This window comes from Capra hircus, chromosome 16 (assembly GCF_001704415.2).
Source record: "Capra hircus breed San Clemente chromosome 16, ASM170441v1, whole genome shotgun sequence".
In the NCBI taxonomy this organism is placed as follows: domain Eukaryota; kingdom Metazoa; phylum Chordata; class Mammalia; order Artiodactyla; family Bovidae; genus Capra; species Capra hircus.
This window is the reverse complement of record NC_030823.1, coordinates 37,828,273-37,848,853: the sequence shown is the minus strand read 5'-3', so window position 1 is coordinate 37,848,853 and position 20,581 is coordinate 37,828,273. Positions and strand designations below refer to the sequence as shown.

At 37.0% G+C, this 20,581-nt stretch overlaps 1 protein-coding gene across 6 annotated transcripts in view; it reads right to left on the bottom strand.

The window, feature by feature from the left end:
* Positions 1–20,581, bottom strand: part of DNM3 (dynamin 3) — a 628,097-nt gene that overhangs the window by 565,341 nt on the left and 42,175 nt on the right. The gene's annotated exons all lie outside the window — the stretch shown is intronic.

Genomic DNA, 20,581 nt, shown 5'->3' with positions numbered 1-20,581 from the left:
CTATATCCCAGTAGCAATGAGCACAGCTAACATCCATATCTTGGTTTCTAATACCATTCTCCAGGGTTCCTTGGAGAAATAGAAGACTTTGAGATTAGGACAGGAAATATAAAAGATGATCCTAGAGCATTTTACACTGGCAGAAAGTAAGGGAATGCTCAGAACACACACACACACACAGAGATGAAACAAGCAATGAGTCAGAGACACTGAAACCAACTGAAAGAGTTCCCAAGGGAACAGACTGAACAACAAATTGAAGGAGTATTGGTTTGTAATCCAAAGTATAAAATGAATATCCATGAGTCCATACTGATATAAATGATTTAGTGACAAACTAAACGGAGAACAAACCAATCTGCCATTCAGAAGAATTCCTAATAATTTATGTAAAGAAGCCACCCTCAGGGAAGTGGAACAAAACTTATACTCCTCAAGTGTAGGTTGTACAAGGTGATGTCTTTCCTAAGAGGATAATATGGAAAGGGAGAAAACTGGCAAATGGTGTTTCAGTCAGGTAATAATGGTCAACATAAATTGCAATAAGTCATTTTGATAGCTTGTGCCCCTGACATGATGTCATGAAAGTGGCAATTTCCCTCTGTGGTCTTTCTCCAAAAAACACATAACTCCATTATAAAAACATCAAACAAATCCCAATTGAAAGCCATTCTACCAAATACTTGACCAGTACTCCTCAAAACTGTCAATATGATTAAAAAAAAAAAAAAAGAACAAGGAAAGTCTGATAAACTGTCAAAGTCAAGAATAGCCTAAATAGACACAATGACTAAATGCAGAATCCTATCCTGGATGGGATCCTGGAATAGAAAAGACCATGAGATTAAAAAAACAGGAAATCTGAAAAAATATAGACTTTAATAAAAATTATATCAATGTTAGTTTGGTATATTAATATACCATACCAAAATAAAATTTCAATAATAGCAGAAACGAAGTGTGGGATGTATTAGAATTCCCTTTACTATATCTGCAGTATTTCTGTAAATCTAAAACCATTCTAAAATTAAAAGTTTACTTAAAAACAGTTTGGGACGAGAGAAGATATTTACTGCATACAATTACTAAATTCATGCATCTAGCCTCATCTTAAATACTGTCTATTGACATCAGCCACTTTCAGCTTTCTAAATGGGAAACTCTTAGATCTGATGTTTTAACCACTGTGGCCTTTTCACTTTGATGCTCTTCCTCTTGTGGGTGGGCTGTTGGCAAGCTCAGCACAATTTGGTTGCAAAACCATATAAAGTCAATCGTACGGGAAAATTTTCAGAAACCAATATATTTTTAAAATTAGATTTTTCAATAACCACATGGAGTGACTCTTAGAAACTATATCCATTGTTATTTTACCTTCAAGAATCATGGCAATTTTTTGCTGATGTGATGGGTATCTAATAATCAAGACCAAAAAGATGTCCTAGATAGATTTATACTCATCCATCCCCTCCACACACACACACAGAATTGGAAGTTACTATTCTAGCATAAACTATGTCATCTTTATAATTCTGAAACTTATTTTGCAGGAGCAGAGTCAAAAGAAAAAAAGGTCAATTTAGCAATTTCTTTCCCCATTGCATGTTGCTATAAGTTAATTCAACTGACATCTAAAACTGCATATGAATTATTTTTAATACAAGAGGCTCAGGGAGTAGCTGGTAGTCATTGTTCTGACTTTTAAATATGTTCTGTTAAATGCTTATTTTAAAGCCAATTTTACTATAGGAAAGTCACCAACTCAATTTTAAATAAATTTCATTACATTTTATCTCTAGGAAAGCATCTGTTAGTTTTCTGGGAAAAGAAACAAACCAGTCTTTTTTTTTTTTTGCTACTTGACTAGAAATGCTATTTCTATACAAATTTATAGACTAAGTACTTCCATTTAAGACTGAAGATAGTTTTTAAAAGCCAAATCTTAAAACTGTACAACAGATTCACTATGATCATTATTTTAGCACCCTTCTTATAGTACAATATCAACCTAAGCTTTAAATATGTCCAAAAGGGGTTGCTACCCAGGCTCCATTCTTCTCTTCTGATGTGAACTATAGAGAATTTGAACATAAAATGTAAATAAGAAAGCACAGCCAAGTAAACAGCTCATTTTAAGGCACTACCTGCCAGCTTTGGAAGAGAGATCTGATTAAGGATATAAGGATCCCCAGGCAAGAGCAACAAGGTATCCTTAATGTTCAACTACCTCTCTCTTTCTCTGGCCCTCAACAGATCCCACACTGTTTGAAAACAGTTATTTGAAGAATTGTACATATGCCGAGTACATCATGCCTGGAATCGAGACTGCCAGAAGAAATATCAATAACTTGAGATATGCAGAAGACATGACCCTTATGGCAGAAAGCAAAGAAGAACTAAAGAGCCTTTTGATGAAAGTGAAAGAGGAGAGTGTAAAGAGTTGGCTTAAAATTCAACATTCAGCAAAATAAGATCATGGCATCCGGTCCCATCACTTCATGGCAAATAGATGGGGAAATAATGGAAACAGTGACAGACTTTATTTTCTTGAACTCCAAAATCACTGCAGATGGTGACTGTAAGCCATGAAATTAAAAGACGCTTGCTCCTTCAAAGAAAACCTATGACCAACCTAGACAGCATATTAAAAAGCATAGATATTACCTTCCAACAAAGGTCCATCTAGTCAAAGCTATGGCTTTTCCAGTAGTCGTGTATGGATGTGAGAGTTGGACTATAAAGAAAGCTGAGCATCGAAGAATTGATGCTTCTGGACTGTGGTATTGGAGCAGACTCCTGAGAGTCCCTTGGACTGCCGGGAAATCAGACCAGTCAGTCCTGAATGAAATCAGTCCTGAATATTCACTGGAAAGACTGATGCTGAAGCTGAAACTCCAATACTTTGGCCACTGATGTGAAGTGCTAACTCATTGGAAAAGACCCTGCTAGGAGGGGTTGGGGGCAGGAGGAAAGGGGGACGACAGAGGATGAGGTGGTTGGATGGCATCACTGACCCGATGGATGTGGGTTTGGCAGGCTCCGGGAGCTGGTGATGGACAGGGAGGCCTGGCGTGCTGCAGTCCATAGTGTTATGGGGAATCAGACGCCACTGAGCAACTGAACTGAACTGAACCCAAGAGTATTCTTTGATTCATTGAGCCTAGTGCAAATAATAGGGGTGGTTTGGAGACTAGCAGTTGGTACACTTGTTTTTCTGAGTAACTTTTCCATACATCTTATTTCTGAGTGCTCAATATCACTATAAATGGCAGGTAAATTCTAATTAGAAGAAGACAAATTGAGGCTTAAACTCAGATCAGGGTGTTTACAACACATCTAGACATCCATGCAAGCAAGGCAACTACACTTAATACATTAAATAGTAATCTTGCACCTTCTTCTACAACTATCCCTGGTAAATACTCAGTTTCTGTTAATATATTTTCAGTAAAGAATAACTTTGAGGCTTTCCATCCTCCCTAGTAAGTGGCTTTATCCCCTTCTCTAGCATCTAAAAGAAACCTTAATTTAAAAAAAACAAAAGCCCTTTCTCCTATCTTTAGCCTATTTTTGGTTTTTTTTTTTTGCTCTAATCTTTTCATAAACTTCAGCTAATTCTCAGTTTAAGCCAACCTGACACCATCGTGCCTAAACCTTCTTATGAATTCTTTTCCAGAAAGTCAGAGTTAAGGAGTAGCCAGTAGTCATTGTTTTAACTTTGAAATATGTTCTGTAAATGCATATTTTAAAACTAATTCTACTACAAGAAAGTAACCAATTTCATTTTAAATAAACTCTATGCTTGTAATTTTCTTTAGTTTTATGCTCCTCCCTTTGGTATATTTTCTATACACTTTGTGCTCAGAGAATTGCCTCTACCACTGGCTTTGTTAAGATAAACCACCTTGCCCATATACCTTTCTCTCCTGTTTAGATAATTTACAAGTAAATCATCAGAATTTCATTTTTTTGCTATAACCATCTTCATGAGTCACAACCCTTCCAAAATACCTACTTTTTCTCTAAACTTCTTAAAATCTACTTTAAAAAAATAATATACAGTAGTGTTGCCATCCAACAATAACACCAACACAATGGACATGAGTCTAAGTAGGCTTCAGGAGTTGGTGATGGATAGGGAAGCCTGGCGTGCTGCAGTCCACGGGGCCGCAAAGAGTTGGACATGACTGAGTGCTGAACTGAACTGATCCAGTAGTGTCTTGCCTTGACATTATAAAGTCTAAGGTGACCTTTCCCCAAGTTCTTTTAAAGCTGTATATTACCAATACATTCTTTGTCAGTCATTAAAAGATAGAGGACAACAATTCCCTCCATTGCTTCTTCCACCTTCAAAGAGATGACACTGCTGGCAATATGAAAGAAGAATGCATCAGACGCTCTGTCTCTACACTAAGTCACATCTGTACTGTACTGTTTTCAATACTTTCACATGCCTTACCACACTTGATCTTCACAATAACCTTAGAAGTTTGGAAGAAAGGTGCTAACATCCCATGAATGAAAACAGTTAATGACTGCAGATATTGGAACCTATTTCAGGGTCCTTTCCATTATGCTGCCTTTCTCTTCTTTTAGCAGAATTAGACTTTCAGCCAACATCAGGAATGCTAGAAGTTTCCCATCACTATTATTTCTTGCATCTATGCCAGTCTCATAATCTATATTAAGAACTCTTAATTGTTTCTAATAGCTAGAGAATTCATTCTCTGGGAAAATGATATTTCCTCTTCTCTCTAAAAAAAAAAAATGAATTTCATATGACCTTGGTTTTATTCCCAGCTCCACTATCTTTTCACTATAGAGCCCTGGGAACTGGCTTCAGGACTACTGCAAAAAAAAAAAAAAAATTACTATTTCTTCACACTTAACCAACAAATGATATTTCTAATCATAAAGAGAACCAAAAATTCCTCTAAATTCTTAGCAAATGATACTAAGTAGCTGACTTCTAACTATAGAAATAGAATAAGAAAAAAAATGAAAACTAAGAAATAAAGAAAAAACTTTATTTTGGCAGGTAACCAAGAATGTCTTGACCAAATGGATATTAAAATACAACACAGGTTACAGAGAGCATAATGGAATCACAATCCTTTTTGACTTCTAAAAATCAGATTATAAATATTGTTTTACATAAATCCTGAAGGTTCCATGGGATCCTATTGAGAAATAAACAACAATGCAAAAAAACAAGAGCTATGTATCAGATGATGCTTTAAAATAAGTTAACAATCTAGCTATAATAAGTTAACAATGAATGAAATAAACCCCAAATTTTTTTCTGATATTAACAGGTTGCATCCATATATGTAGGTTGCATAAATATGTATATAATCAAAAAGATTTTTAAACAGCAAAGATTTTGTGAAAGAATTGTCTATTTAGTAAAGTAAATAAAACATAATAAAAATAAATATAAGGTTTACCTATTTTTAACAGGTACCACAAATCACTGGGAAAGGATCCATAAAGAATGGGATGCTTTTGCAGTAATCCTAGCAATAATAAATGCAAACCAAAGAACTTGTAAAACAGGCTAACAACTGACTTTACTGATCATGCATCTGTTAAAATTATAAAATAACTTTTGAATAATAAACGTTTGAAAAAGACATTGCCTCCAGAATGTATATCTAATATTAAAAAAGAGCAAATACTCTCTGTATTTAGAAGTAATTGTCATTAGCTTGGGACTACGGTCCTTGGGTTCTGACTACAATGTAACTTAGAACAAGAGAAGTTTCACCTCAATATCTTTACTTTTTAAATGAGGATGTTAGACTAGATGATTTCTAAAATCCTTCTATATAATTCTGTGATTCCTTAAGTAACGGTAGAAGTCTACTGACCTGAATCTAATAAATTTTAGATCTTGTGTAGAAAATAGGAAGCACTTTGTCTATAACCCACAGGCAATTAGGATTTCTCTCACAGCAATTACATCTGCAGTAATTCAATTGCCTGATAAATCTACCTTCTCTTGCCCTTGTATATAATGATAATACATTATTCAACCGCAACACATTAAAATATAATTCTACTATAACCAAGAGGAAATAACTTTCTAGTGAGGTGTGTAATGACTCTTTTAAACTTGAACCAGAAAAGATGATAACTCTGTGGTAACTTCCAAAAAATTTTTTAGCTTTAAGAGAGCTATGTAAATCTGAAGAAATGCTTATAGTCATTAATCAAATGCCTTGTAAATGAAATTACTAGACATATGTTCACCACTAATGACTTAATCTAATACTCATGTTTTAAAGATTAAGACTTCTATGTTTGCCCTTTCTTCTTTCAAATTCAAGCCACGGCCAAAAACAATGATCTTTGATTCCAGCTCTTCTGTTAAGAACTCCTACACTATTCTAAATTCCTAAATTCCTAAGGCTAATAGCAAAGGCAAAGTGACTGACCATGGTGATTTTGGAAAAAAAAAAAAAAAAAGCAGAAGAGAGGGCAGACACATAAAAGCCATCACTAAAATTCATTTTAGTCACCCAAGTCCCCTAAATTGTTTCTCATAACTGCTTTGCCCTTAAAATGCTTTCTATTTCTTAAAACTCTTTTAAATGCCTCATTATGATGAACCTCTAGCATTTCCCTCCATTATACACCCATTAAATTACCATCTGACTTATAAACAAACACTAAAGTGATGGAATTCCAGTTGAGCTATTTCAAATCCTGAAAGACGATGCTGTGAAAGTGCTGCACTCAATATGCCAGCAAATTTGGAAAACTCAGCAGTGGCCACAGGACTGGAAAAGGTCAGTTTTCATCCCAATCTCAAAGAAAGGCAATGCCAAAGAATGCTCAAACTACCACATAATTGCACTCATCTCACATGCTAGTAAAGTAATGCTCAAAATTCTCCAAGCCAGGCTTCAGCAATACCTGAAACCTGAACTTCCTGATGTTAAAGCTGGTTTTAGAAAAGGCAGAGGAACCAGAGATCAAATTGCCAACATCTGCTGGATCATGGAAAAAGCAAGAGAGTTCCAGAAAAACATCTATTTCTGCTTTATTGACTATGCCAAAGCCTTTGACTGTGTGGATCACAATAAACTGTGGAAAATTCTGAGAGAGATGGGAATACCAGACCACCTGACCTGCCTCTTGAGAAACCTATATGCAGGTCAGGAAGCAACAGTTAGAACTGGACAGGGAACAACAGACTGGTTTCAAATAGGGAAAGGAGTAAGTCAAGGCTGTATGTTGTCACCCTGCTTATTTAATTTATATGCAGAGTACATCATGAGAAATGTTGGACTGGAAGAAACACAAGCTGGAATCAAGATTGCTGGAAGAAATATCAATAACCTCAGATATGCAGATGACACCACCCTCATGGCAGAAAGCGAAGAGGAACTAAAAAGCCTCTTGATGAAAGTGAAAGAGGAGAGTGAAAAAGTTGGCTTAAAGCTCCACATTCAGAAAGCAAAGATCATGGCATCTGGTCCCATCACTTCATGGGAAATAGATGGGGAAACAGTGGAAACAGTGTCAGACTTTATTTTTGGAGGCTCCAAAATCACTGCAGATGGTGACTGCAGCCATGAAATTAAAAGACGCTTACTTCTTGGAAGAAAAGTTATGACCAACCTAGACAGCATATTCAAAAGCAGAGACATTACTTTGCCAACTAAGGTCCATCTAGTCAAGGCTATGGTTTTTCCTGTGGTCATGTATGGATGTGAGAGTTGGACTGTGAAGAAGGCTGAGCACTGAAGAATTGATACTTTTGAACTGTGGTATTGGAGAAGACTCTTGAGAGTCCCCTGGACTGCAAGGAGATCCAACCAGTCCATTCTGAAGGAGATCAGCCCTGGGATTTCTTTGGAAGGAATGATGCTAAATCTGAAACTCCAATACTTTGGCCACCTCAGGCGAAGAGTTGACTCATTGGAAAAGACTCTGATGCTGGGAGGGATTGGGGGCAGGAGGAGAAGGGGACGACAGAGGATGAGATGGCTGGATGGCATCACGGACTCGATGGACGTGAGTCTGAGTGAACTCTGGGAGTTGGTGATGGACAGGGAGGCCTGGTGTGCTGCGATTCATGGGGTCGCAAAGGGTCGGACACGACTGAGTGACTGAACTGAACTGAACTGAAAGTCTCTCAAACACTAAAGTACTTGGTACTTACTGCATTATTATCTGTCACTCTTCATACATTAATTACTTGGACCACAAATAAAAGATTTTACCATTGAGGAAAAGTAGCTTAACAACTTGACAGTTTTCCTCAAAGAGAATATAAACTCATAATTTTGACACATATTAATAGGAACAAGCCTTTCAGCTCACAATCTCACAAAAGAAAAAACAAATTTACTTACTGCCCTAAAGTGTAGTAAGTTAAGCATCTATTAGCAGTGTTTAGGTCATAATATCTCAGAAGTCTTTTGATTTCTAGCAAAACTCCTAGATATCAAAACAGACTAGTCTATGCAGCCACTTGGAAAATAGTATGGAAGTTTCTTTTTCTTTTTAGATATTTTTCTTTCTTTTTTTTTTTTGATGTGGACCATTGTTGTTTAAAGTCTATAGAATTTTGTTACAATATTGCTTCTCTTTTATGTTTTGATTTGTTGGCCACAAAGCATGTGAGATTCTAGCTTCCCAACCAGGGATGGAACCAGCAAACCCTGCATTGGAAGGCAAAGTCTTAACCACTGGGCTAACAGGGTGATCCCTGGAGGTTTCTTAATAAACTAAAAGTAGAACTGCAATTTGGCCCAGCAATTCTACTTCTATGTACATATCCAGGAAAAAATTAAAAACACTAATTTGAAAGAATACATGCAGCCCAATGTCACAGTACTACTATTTACAATTATCAAAATATGGAAGCAACCTAACTGCCCATCAATAGATGAATGGATAAAGATATGGTGTGTGTACATATATATATATATATATTCATTATGAAAGTTGCTCAGTCATGTCTAACTCTTTGCAGTCCATGGAATTCTCCAGGCTAGACTAGAGTGGGTAGCCTTTCCCTTCTCCAGAGGATCTTCCCAACCCAGGGATTGAATCCAGGTCACCCTCATTGCAGGCAGATTCTTTACCAGCTAAGCCACAAGGGAAGCCATATTCATCATACACACACACACACACACACACACACACACACACACACACGCACATGATGAAATACTTTTTGTTGTTGTTCAGTTGCCAAGTCATGGCCAATTCTTTGCAACCTTATGGACTGTAGCCTGGCAGGCTCCTCTGTCATTCACTCTCTCCCAGAGTTTGCTCAAATTCATGTCCATAGAGTCAGTGATGACATCCCACCATCTTATCCTCTGTCATGCCTTTCTTCTGTCTTCAGTCTTTCCCAGCATCAGGATCTTTTCCCATGAGTTGTCTCTTCACATCGAGGGGTCAAAGTATTGGAGCTTCAGGTTCAGCATCAGTCCTTTTAATGAATATTCATGGTTGATTTCTTTTAGGATTGACTGGTTTGATCTCCTTGCAGTCCAAGGGACTCACAAGAGTCTTCTCTAACACTACAGTTCAAAAGCATCAATTCTTCAATGCTCAACCTGCTTTATGGTCCAACTCTCACATCCGTACATGACTACCGGAAAAACCATAGCTTTGACTATATGAATCTTTGTCAGCAAGGTGATGTCTCTGCTTTTTAATAAGCTGTCTAGCTTTGTCATAGCTTTCCTTCCAAGGAGCAAGGGTCTTTTAAATTCATGGCTGCAGTCACCCTGTGCAGTGATTTTGGAATCCAAGAAAATTAAGTCTGTCACTATTTCCATTCTTTCCCCATCTATTTGCCATGAAGTGATGGGACCAGATGCCATGATCTTAGTTTTTTGAATGTTGAATTTTAAGCTAGCTTTTTCACTCTCCTCTTTCACTTTCATCATGAGGCTGTTTAGTTCCTCCTCACTTTCTGCCATTAGAGTGGTATTATCTGCATAGCTGACATTGTTGATATTTCTCCCAGAAATCTTGATTCCAGCTTGTGATTCCTCCAGATCAGCATTTCCCATGATGTACTCTGCATATAAGTCAAATAAGTAGGGCGACAATATATGACCTTGTTGTCCTCCTTTCCCAATTTTGAACCAGTTAGTTGTTTTATGTCCGGTTTCAACTGTTGTTTCTTGACCTGCATACAGGTTTCTGAGGTGATGGTAAGGTGGTCTGGTACTTTCGTCTCTAATGAAATACTACTTACCCATAAAAACACAATGAAATTTTGCCATGTATAAAACGTGGATGAACTTGGAGGGCCTTATGCTAAATGAAATAAGTCACACAGAGAAAGGCAAATATGGTATGATATCACTTGTACGTGGAATCTAAAAATTACAACAAACTAATAAATAAAAGACAAGCCAAATAACAGATATAGAGGCGAAACTAGTGGTTGCCAGAGTAGAGAGGGAAGAGGGGGCGCAGGGGTAACAGATTAAGAGGTACAAACTACTGTGTATAAGCTGAAAGGATATATTGTACAAGACAGGGAGTATAACAAATATTTTATAATAACTATAAGTGAATATAGTCTTTAAAAATTATGAGTCACTATATTATATACTAATATATAAAAACATTTAAGGCAGGAGGGGAAGGAGGCAACAGAGGATGAGATGGTTGGATGGCATCATCGAGTCAATAGATATGAGGGAGAGTGGACACTCAATGGTCACTCTCTCCCAGATGTAAATGGACATGTCAATGGATGGACAGGGAAGCCTGGGGTGATACAATCCAAGCGGTCACAAAGAGTCAGATGCAACTGAGCAACCGAACAACAACAATATCAACTATACCTCAATTAAAACAAAACAAACAAAAACAAAGAGACTAGTCCAGCTCTTGCTACTCTAGAATACTCCACGACTGTCAACAAACAGCCTTTCAAGATTCCTGATCAGATCATCCACAACCTTTGCAGTTCAAGGCAAAGTGCCCCTAGCCTAAGACCTGTCAACATCTCATCATATACCCAGTTCCAACCCACACCCTCAGGAGCCTCCAAAGCATGGTTATGGGCACCCCAACCCAGAGTCCAGGATCCATCTGCTCCCCAACCCCTCACTGTGCAAATGCTATGCCTTGGCCATCTCTTGGGCCTCAGGAGTATACTTTGATGCTATCTGCCTTTAGGAGAAAAGCAAAGAGGTCCACATTAGTCTTGAAAGCAACTGAAGGTCTTTTAGACAGAAAACAGAAAACTGTGGAGTCTGAGTCACTGGAACATAATTTAGGAGCAGGAAGGGTACAATCTCTAGGTGGCAATGTGACCCTTGGCACATCCTTGACCCCTCCAACTCCTAGTCCCATGAAGCCAGAGGAAGCACAGAGTAAGACCTGCTAAAGTCAGAGGACTACAACAGAGACCCTCAGTGCATAGATCTAAAGGAGGAACAATTTATACTTATTTGAAATTTCAAGACTTCTTCAGAGGCTTTGACTCTACAGGATATGGTCTAAACACAGGTGTATGCTCTCTAATACAGCTAATACAGCCTAATAGTTTCATAGAACATAATCAGATTAAAATAAACATCATGGACATCTTTTTAAGAAAATTAAGGGTACAGTATAGCTATAAAAGTATGTATGCTTTACCTAGAAGATAAAGGTTATTAGGATTCCATTAAAAATCTGACTTAACCAAGCTCAATGCATGAAACAGGGCACTCAAAGCCAGTGCACTGGGACAACCCTGAGGGATGGGATGGGGAGGAAGGTGGGAGGAGAGTTCAGGATGGGGGATACATGTACACCCATGGCTGACTCATGTCAAGGTATGGCAAAACCCACTAAATATTATAAAGTAATTAGCCTCCAATTAAATAAATTATTATTATTATTTTACCAAGTGTGTACCCACCTTCTCTCCTTAGAACGTTCCTTATCAACTAACTGGTCAATAGCCAGAAGCAGTCTCCTAATGTTTGGCACCCAGGAGTATTGCCTTAATGCTCTCGCTATACTGTAGAGTCTGGAGAGATGTTAAAGGAGTCAGATAACTATATAGATCAGTTCAACTTTTCCCAAGGACCTAACTTGTGTCAAACACATGACACAAGCTAAGGGTAGAAAGATGGATAAGTTCAACCCTGACATCAAGGACCTTATAGTGGACTGACTGAAGAAACGGCCCCATTTGTCCACGTATCTATACCCTTTGATAGTGCTCTCTCACACTGACTCTGGGGTCAGCCATATGACTTGCCTTGGACAATGGGACAGTAGCAAATGTATCAGAAGCAGAAATCTGAAAAGTCCTTGCACACTAGAGTTTGCCCTCTTAATGCTCTTGGGAACCACAGGGTGAGTCACAGCCATATATCAACAAGAAATTACAGCCATGAGTCAATAAACCCAAGTAGCTTAAAAATGAGATACCCCAAGAGAATAATGGATAGTCATCAATCAGCCAGCCCCCAGCTAACCCAGTGGCCATCTGTAAGAGTTAATTCCAGCAAAAATTAACTGAGCCATGCTGAGCACAGTCCAAACTGCTGATTCCACAAAGTCATGAGCTACTTTAATGGCTACTGTTCTAAGCCACTAACCTTTAGGGTAGTTCATTACAGGGCAAAGTTTAACTGATAGAAAACTCAAAACTTTATGGGGGAGCCAGACTTGTACACAATACAGCATGAGGACTTACAGTAACAGATCTAAGGACAGACAGTAACAGACCTAAGGACAGGATTCATGGAAAACTCAGAAGTAAGGGTGATTAACCCTGCTGGGTCCAACATGGAGGGTTGGACAGGAGTGTCAAGAAAAGAATCACAGAGAACATGATGCATATTCTTTATTCTGAAGGAGGGAGAAAAAGTACTTCAGGAGGCAACAGACTCAGTCAACCTCTTCTTTCGTCGTTGCTATAAAGCATCAAAGGGAACACCAGAACCAAACTGGAATCCATGGGCAGCTATTTCCACTGAAAAACTATGGGGTGTTCTTCCAACCAGAAGCTTTCTCTTTCTCTCAAAGTCAAGAAGTTTTTATAGGACTGCAAGAAGATAAGACTTTGAATATGCATTCAAGTTGAACATCTGTTTGACTCAGCTATATTCAACTCCCTGTGATCTCCCAGCAGGCAAACTGAGAAAATGAAAATACACTGTCAGTACAGATTGTGTGACAAGCACTCTGAACAGACAGGTACACTGGCACATTGGGAACAAGCAAATCTTACTCAAAAGTCAGACTGGGAATGTCCTGAGCTTCTGAAGCAATTTAAATGTCCAATAATAAGAGAATATTTAAATATGTTACTATAACTGTAATAAGGAATATGAGGGAGTTATTAAAATATGCTTTCAGAAAGCATTTCATAAGATGGGAAATTCTCATAAAATCAGATATAAAAAACTGTATATACAGAATGAGATGTTATGGGGAGGGAGGTGGGAGGGGGGTTCATGTTTGGGAACGCATGTAAGAATTAAAGATTTTAAAATTTAAAAAATAAATAAATAAATAAAATTTTAAAAAAATAAAATAAAATATACAAACAGCTAAAAAAATAATAATAATAATTTAGAAAATATATTCATAGGGAAAGAAAGGAAATACATCAATGTCAACTATATTCTTGGATTAGCAGGATCATAGGTGAATGTTTTCTTTCTCATATATTTCTGTTTTTCAAATTAAAATATAAAGGCATTTATTTGTTAAAAATTGAATCACACAAGCCAAAATTAATGGTCAGTCTGTAACATAACTGGCTTATACTCCTCAGGAATATCAGTGTCATGAAAGAAAATGAAAAGCTAGGGAAATGTTCCAGATTAGACAGCTAGAAAGACACGAAAATTAAATGCAATATGTGATCTTGACTTAGAACCTTGATCACAGGGAAATATGCTCTAAAGAATATTATTAGGACAACTGGCAAATTTTGAATAGGGACTATATATCCATGTGGTTATATTAAGAGAATGTCCTTGTTCTTAGGAAATATACACAGAAGTGGTTTTGCACATATGTGTACAAAACATTAAAAAATGGTTAATCTGGGTGAAGGGTATACAGAATTTTTCTATACTATTCTTGTAATTTTTCTATTTTGAAATTATTTCAAAATAAAGTAAAAACTGATAATTCTAGGTAGGCCTGAAAAAATCTATTTAAAGGGAAATAACATTTGATTGGTATTACAAATTCATTATTTACTAGGAAACTCTAAGATCTGGTTCCTAAAACATTATGTAACATTTTCAGGTCAAATAACAAACTGTCTCTATGGAGAAACTGAGGTAGGAGATGGACAAATTCCTTCACTAACGGATGCTTTCACTGAGGCTGGAATTTCTCCCCATTCAGTAGCCACTAGAGGCCAAAGGTGCTTGGCAACACGTCAAAGTACGGCTCTCTGGGTGCTCGTATTTACACATATATACTGTATGAAAAAGGCTACAATTTCAGTGACATACACAGAACAGTAGTTCCCCCATGGCCTTCATGCTGACTCCCCAGCTCTCTCAAGCCCAGCCTGGTTCTATGGTGCCACTTATGGCTCGGCCTGGCCCTCTGCCTGGAATCTCGCATTATCTCATCTGAAAATTTCCCAGTCACATAAGTATTCCCAAATACAGCTGAAAACCACACCCCTCAGCCTCTCTGCTCAGTTTTACATGAAAAGATAAAACTGGACAGAAGAATTTTCAGATCAAAAAGCAATATGTATTGTCTGTTTCCTTAAATGTTAAGTTCCTCCAGAAAGAAAGAGCTCTATCTTAAGTATATTCTACTTAAGAATATAGAGGCACCCCAGACTCTCCGCTGCCATTGTCTGCCCTGGGGCTGAATATTCTACACTATACTTAATGTGTATTCAATATCATGATCACAAAATTAAAGAGGTTAGTAAACTAATACTGTTTATGCTCTATTTGATGCTCTCTATGGCAAATTATAATAATTTTAATTAAATTCACTAGCATAAGTATCAGTGGGAAAAGTTCAATTTCAAAAGATAGCCAAGTTCTAAGGAGAATACAGTGAATACAAACTATAACTACACGTATAGATACTTCAACCATTCCAGCTGGCACATCTGACTACATAACTCCTGATTACCTGATACTCTTCTGAAGACTTAATTTTTTTAAAAAATCTATTTTAAAAATCTGCATGGAGATATAAATACAAAATACAGGTCTATATCTGAAAATCATTTCCTTTAGTCAAATTCTAAATTTAAGATTATTTCCTAGAAATCATAGGGAATAGTAAGAGCATTTGTGGTAGAGAAAGCAACCAGCTAACTCAACTTCTATTCCAATCTCCTTGTTTATCTTCCTATACTACAGAGGCTAGAGTGCCAAAGCCTTGTTTTCCAGACTCCTTTTAACTAGCATTCTCAATGCAGTTTAGGTTTCACCATTCTGAATTTCACCTAAAATCAGAATCAAGTTAAGTAGGAGAGAAGCAGCACTCAAGGTTGTGTTGAGTTTTGTTTTGCTGCTCTAGATCCATTGGGTTGGCCAAAAAGTTCACTTGAGTTTTTCCATAAGATGTTACGGAAAAACCCAAACAAACTTTTTGGCCAAACCAATAAAAAGCAGAAGACAGCTTTGAAGCTAATAGTGCAGGCAGCAGTGTGATTGAGAATCACACCTAAAAGACAAAAAGACAAATCATCCCAAAAGACAAAAGTTGTTTGTGACTACTGGTTATGACTAGAGTGGTCAAACCAGAAATTAGCAGAAACATCCTGAGCCCCAGCTTCCTAAACTTAATAAAGGTAGCAATTCAACAGTTCCCTTGGCAGACCATTTTTTTTCTTTTGTGCTTATATAGCTAGAGTGGTTTCCATTATCTGCAACTCCAACACACACTTGTCTGAAAGCTTTCATGCTTTCAAATATCCAAAGTAATCTAAAGTGGTAGAGACTCTCAGTGGATAGCACTAATTGCACACATCATATAATTCTTTGTTCTATTCTCTGATCTGTAACAACAAAAATAAAGCCTAGATCTTTAAAACACAGCTACTCAATAGAGTGAGTTATTTTTTCATTCAAACTCACTATGATTTGATATTTGAAAATTGTAATAAAGAAAGGACATCCTAACTACTTCCAACTCTTGCTTCCTTGAACAACTAGAACAATGCCTTTCATACATCAGACCCTGAATACATGTTAGCAACTGAGTGAGGGCAGAATGATACAGGTGATTCAAACTAGTAGATAACCCAAAAGTACATTAGTTTTGATCTGGAGACACCATATTAAATTGTGGGAATATTACAGATAAAATTACTAGCATGAAATCTGTTTACTTTATTTTATAACTAGAAACACTGACAGAAAATACAGGGGGCTCCATGTTAAAATTTTAGGAAATTTTTACAAAAGTTGTTATAGTGTAATTTCCCAGAATGACAGAGGATCTCATCATATGGGTACTTTCCTCAGGATATTTCTGGTTTTCCATAGACTTATGTTTTTTTCCATTAAAAAAAGAACTTGATCTTTAAAGTCAAAAATCCACTTATAGAGGTAGATCGAATTTGTTTGATGAAAGGTCCCAACAGTACCAAGTACCTTTAGCCTGTATGTGTGCTAAATCACTTCAGTCATGTCTGACTCTTTGTAGCCCCATGGACTGTAGCCCACCAGGTTCCTCTGTCCATGGGGATTCTCCAGGCAAGAATATTGGAGTGGATTGCCATGCCCTCCTCCAAGGGAGCTTCCCGACCCAGAGATGGAACCCAAGTCTCCTACAGTTGCTGCACTGCAGGCAGATTCTTTACCAATGAGCCATGGGGAAAGCCCCAAATGAAAGTGAATTCCTGAATATTCAATTTGTGCAAAGCACTTTATTAATTGCCAAGGAAGGATTCAGTGGCATAGGGAACAAGGTCTCTATCCCGAAGAAAGCATGAGAGAGAAAAGCTCTGACACTCTTTTGTTTCATCTATGTAAAAAGAAAAAAAAAATCATTAACACTTCTGCAAACTGTTAGTAATCCTTATTTGGAGGAGTTGTTGGACATCTTATCTTCAATACTTACTCCTTCATTCTTCTTAATAATATCATGTGATATATTTTTAAAAACTCTTTTTTTTTAATTGCCTCAGAGCCTCATTAGTCAGCCAAAAAGAGCATAATGTTTCACAATGCCTACACTGAGAATCACTGTCCTTAGTGCTACGGAAAAACTAAATGAGCAAAGGAGTGAATGGAAATGATACAGCTTAGCAAGCACAGATCCTCACTAAGGAACACCCACTCTCACTTGCAGCCTGTTCACAATCAGACACCCGCCTAAAACTTAACATGATTCGAACCTTGCACATATGAATGAGGCAATTCAATTCTTGTGAACTTGAATTCTTTAGTGCAGTAGCTAAAAGGTCAAGGAAGTCGGTTAATGAGAACATGTCACTGGGGTGGCAATGCAGCAGTGAGTGGAGAAAATCAAAGCCAGAGACTCTTTACTCTCCGCTGCAAGTGAGAAAGTCAAGGCAGTATAAATGCTGTTAGGCAATATGACCTCACTTTTAATTTTTTTAGAAACATGATTATTTAGTTTTTAGATTGCTGCTGCCCTTAGCGCTTCTTTTTGCTGTTAGCATCTTTTTTTAACCATTTCACTGGAGATTCTCACCTCTATAGAGGATGTATTAATACATGAAAAAGAAACTGAAGTGAAATTCAAGGTAGCCCAATTTCACTACTTAGCAATAAATTCAGCAAGAAAGATTTACTGTAAAGAAAAGACTAAGATGAATGGACTCATCACCTTGGGTAAGCTCAACTTATTAAACAAGCAAACTTAAAATACTTAAATGGGAGGTTAATTATAATTTTTTGCTTTAAAATAGTCTCTGCTTTATAAAAAAGATTCCAGTTACAACTGTTTAACAGACATAAAATCTTTGGGTTTAAAGCATACTTTAGGGAGTTCCCTGGTGGTACAGTGGCTAACACTTCATGCTCCCAATGCAGGGGGCCCAGGTTCAATTTCTGGTCAGGGAACTAGATCCCACAGGCCGCAACTAAGTGTCTGCATATCACAACTAAAGATCCTGCACACCACAATGAGATCGGAGATCACATGTGCTGCAACTAAGACCCAATGCAGCCGAATAAGTCAATTAATAATTTTTAAAATAATAAAATATACTTTAACTTAACAAAACGTATTTTATATGTTTTACATATTTCAAGACTATACCTAAAGAAAACCTTACCTGTGTCATGGGGGGAGCTAGATGACTAAAATTATGGTTATTTTATTTCTATGGTTGCAGGGCCTATCCGGAAGCAAAACTAAGTCCAATGATTTAGGTTTTCAACATTAACTTTATCTAATTTCATACCAGACTCTTTTTTGTATCATTCAAGTCTATAAGCAGAAAAAATAATGTGGATCACAGATGAAAAGAAAATCTTATTTTCCATAACTACAAAACAGAAAACAAGAATCACACATGTCAGAATCCCTGTATTCCAGAATTAGATGGATATTTCTGTAAGCTAGCTAGTAACCTTGGACAACATTAACTTTCCAAATGAAATCCCTGAAATGATAAAAGGAAATACTTCAAAAGACAAAAATACTTTAAAGTCACAAGTATCTGTTTGGAACTACCATTATAAAATCTTAATAATAATCTTTCATCCAGAAACACAGTACTTAGTAAAAACTGTGACATCAAGTTTTTACATTCCTTCTCAGTTATAGTCAACAAATGTCATTTGTTCTACGAAGATGTGATATGTGAGGTGTTTGCCATGGGAATTACATGATTATCCTAGCCCCCTTGGAGTTTAAGCCTAGAAGAAAAACATCCAGATGGGAATAATCCCAGAGCCACACAGCATGCCACAGGCAGGCCCAAGAGGGGTCTGGGGGTTACATTAGTCAGAAGAGAAGAGGTGGGATGGGGCTCGGGTTACCAAGAAGGGCTTCATACCAGGTGGCATTTGAACTACACCAAAAAAGACAGAACTGGTATATCAGATTTAGACAAGGAGTGATATGGAAGGAGGAAGGAAGGAAAAAGAAAATGGGAGGGGACAAAGTACCCTTTTCTGTTGTTTTGACTTTTTATTGGAAAATTCCAAGCTTTTATTAAAAAGAATAGTGTAATAAATCACATACCTACATTCCACTTCAACAGTTACCAACACATGAACAACCTTGTTTCATCCCTTTTCTCACTCACTCCCATGTTCCACTCTGCTATGAGATTATTTTGAGGCAAATCCCAGATACCACATCATTTTATCAGTAAGGATTCCATATATTTCTTTAAAAGATAAAGACTCATTTTCTTTTACTTACTGTGATACCTGTTTTCATATTTATTTAACAAGCTGTCTTAAGTGCTTTACAGATATCAATTCATTTAATTCTCAAAATGATCCTAAAGGTAGACACTATTATTCCAATCATTTCACAGATGAGGACACTAAAGCCCAGAAGGCTAAGTAACTTGCCCAAGATTAGCCAGCTAGAAAGTAACAAGACAAAATTTTGAACCCAGTGTTCAAATTCAGATCAATGCTCTTATACATTGCACAACTCTATACTGTCAGTAAATACTTGGTTTACTTCTTCAGAGTCCAGTCATAACTTATGCAAGGGTCATTTTTACATCCTATGTTCCAACCTGTCTTCAAAAGGAGATAGTCTTAGTCCTTCCACCAAGTAGGAAAAGATACAATTGCTTGCTTCAGTTCAGTCGCTCAGTCGTGTCCGACTCTTTGCGACCCCATGAATCGCAGCACGCCAGGCCTTCCTGTCCATCACCATCTCCCGGAGTTCACTCACACTCACGTCCATCAAGTCCGTGATGCCATCCAGCCATCTCATCCTCGGTCGTCCCCTTCTCCTCCTGCCCCCAATTCCTCCCAGCATCAGAGTTTTTTCCAATGAGTCAACTCTTCTCATGAGGTGGCCAAAGTACTGGAGTTTCAGCTTTAATTCCAAGGGAATAACACCGGCCTTTTTAGTAGCTTTAGTACATATAATTCAAAGCAACCATGAACTCTAGAAATTGTAGAATAAATGCAAGAATAGCAAGTCATTCAGACTCACTAACTATATATATGCATTTGACAAGTAAAGAACTATTTGAATATCATATTTTGATGACAAAAGTATGGAATTCTCAAACTACTTTTGAAAATCCAGTCTTATAGATTATACCACTGTATACCTTCTCACTGCAACACAGAAATGTAAGAACTCTCAGACACTACTGGAACATTATTTTGACTTGAACAAATGCCACAATTAATTTATTTTTAAAGAATCTGATGGTTTTCCCAATTCTTTCAAACAAGAGATTAACTGAATTAACTTAATTACTAAAATATGCTTACATATGTATATATAATATCTATACACTATATATACATATATATAAATGGCATCCAAGTTTATGTCTGAGCACCTACGTGTCTGAAAAATACATAAGTGTTTGTATATTCTGTGTATGGATGTGACATACGATTTTAAAATACAGAAAAACTAATATCTGATTAAGAATTTTTAAAATTGAATTCACATTACATTAAGTTTTAAAGTGAGTTCC